This window comes from Phocoena sinus, chromosome 3 (assembly GCF_008692025.1).
Source record: "Phocoena sinus isolate mPhoSin1 chromosome 3, mPhoSin1.pri, whole genome shotgun sequence".
Classification (NCBI taxonomy): Eukaryota; Metazoa; Chordata; class Mammalia; order Artiodactyla; family Phocoenidae; genus Phocoena; species Phocoena sinus.
The window spans coordinates 168680363-168682908 of NC_045765.1; positions in this window are offsets into that span (position 1 = coordinate 168680363).

A 2546-nucleotide genomic window follows, 5' to 3' on the forward strand; every position below is an offset into this window, starting at 1 on the left:
CTGTCCAGTTAAGGCAGGTCACAAACTGTAGACATGTCCTTTTTTCTCTTAGTGCCTCTTCTAATATATGAAGCCTGTTTCTCTTCCAAGCTGCCTGAGTGTACTGCCAAAGTTTGGGATTGCTCCAGCTGATTTATGGTTTCTGTGCATCTTAGGTCAAATTCCTGACACAAAGAATCTAATTGTAAGCAAGGGCTGTGCCTGTTGGGTTAGATTTCACCCAGTGTTCTATGGGGTAGGAAGGATGGGGTCATCAGGTACATTGAGTGAACTGCCTGACACGTCCACCCAGGGTTGCCTGGGATATTATGGACCGAGAGGGTGAACAAAAATTGGTTTCTAAAGTTTTCTAAAGAGGTTAGTCTTGAATTGCATAGACTGACGGATTTGGTACTTGGGCTATAGGGTGGGAAAGTAGGATCATCAGGAGATCAAACCAGGAGCCAAAATTGAGGAGGGTTTAGATCTTACACATGAAAAGAAAACTCAGGTAAAACCACTTTAAAGAGAAAAGTAGTTTACTTGTAAAGATTTGCAAAGCATCCCAGATATACAAGGACTGGCTTATTAATTTTAAAAAAAGCAAGATTAGATATAAAAAAAGAAGTCATCCCCATAGATAAAGAAGAGCTTTAAAGAAACAAGAGAATACCTCATCCAATGCTATATCAATAAATTTTAACACTGGAGGAAATGGATGCTTTTCTGGTCAAATATAAAAATAAAAATTTACCCAGGAAGAATTACAATTGTTAAATAGTCTATAAAAGTTCTATAATTGAAAAAAAAAAGGTGACTAGAGCCTGATGGTTTTACAGCTGAATTCAATCACTCAAACAAATATTTATTAAACTCCTGCCAGATGCCACTTCTATTCTAGACACTAGAGATAGAGCAATAAGCAAAATTAAATCCTTTGTCTTGTATCATTTATAATACAGTCAGAGAAAACAGGGCAGGAAGAATGGATGCACACCGTGGCAGATGGTTGTAAAGGCTAGAAAGAAGGCAGACATCACGGGGGGCACAGATGCTAGAGGAAGTGCTAGTCGCATCAGCTTTCCAGGACCGTTTGCACGTTGACACCCATCTGCTAGCTAAATGAAGTGACAGAGGGAGCGGTGTGGGCCTCTGGGGAAGGGATTCCTATGTTACCCAAACACAGCAAAGAATTTGCAGCAACATGGATGGGCCTAGAGACTGTCATACTGAATGAAGTAAGTCAGAGAAAGAAATATTGTATGATATCACTTATATGCTGAATCTAAAAAAAAAAAAAAAGATACAAATGAACTTATCTACAAAACAGAAACAGACTCTCAGATGTAGAGGATGAACTTATGGTTACCAGGGGGGAAGGGTGTGGTGGAGGGGGACAATATCTAGGGAGTTTGGGACTGACATGTACACACTGCTATATTTTAAATAGATAACCAACAAGGACCTACTGTATAGCACAGGGAACTCTGCTCAGTATTACATAACAACCTAAATGGGAAAAGAATTTGAAAAAGAATAGATACATGTATATGTGTAACTGAAAAAAAATGTACTACAATCTTAGGGAGGAAAAATCACTAAATTGTATACTTTAAAATGGGGGGATTTTATGGTATGTGAATTATATCTCAATAAAGCTGTTATTCTGAAAAGAAAAGAAAAGAAGAATTCCAATGTTATCTAACTCTTCCAGACCATAGACAAAAGTGGAAATCTCCTCAACTTGTTTTATGAGGCCAACATGACACCAAAATGTGATAAAGAGGATTCCAAAGAGAAAACAAAATACCTAGGAACCTCATTATGAATATGGCAGCTCAGGCAACAGCAGGGCCAAGCTCTGTGGGAGGCAAAGTGGGACGACTGGGGGTCACTCCCTAGGTGGGTCTCAATGAACTTGACCCTGAAGGAATCCAATCTAGCACCCTCTGCACTGGAAAAGCCATCAATCAGATCAACACACAGACAATCTGATGATTTAAATTTCAATGAAAGAGAAGGATTATTGATTGCTGAATCCTTATTGAAGGATCATTGAGATCATTAGAAGCAAAGAACACTGCATGCTACAAAAGCTGAGACATGGAAACAACCTAAATGTCAACAGATGAATGGATAAAGGAGATGTAGTACATATATACAATGGAATACTACTCAGCCATTAAAAAGAATGAAATAATGCCATTTGCAGCAACATGGATGGACCTAGAGATCCATACTGAATGAAGTAAGTCAGAAAAAGACAAATATCATATGATATCACTTATATGTGCAATCTAAAAACATGATACAAATGAACTTATTTATAAAACAAAAATAGACTCATAAACACAGAAAAAAACTTATGGTTACCAAAGGGGAAAGGTAGGGGAGGGACAAATTAGGAGTTTGGAATTAAAATATACACACTCCTAAATATAAAATAGATATATTTACCTATTTTATAAGAACCTACTATATAGCTCAGGGAGCTATACTCAATATCTTGTAATAACCTCTAATGGAAAAGAATCTGTAAAAGAATATATATATATACATACATACAT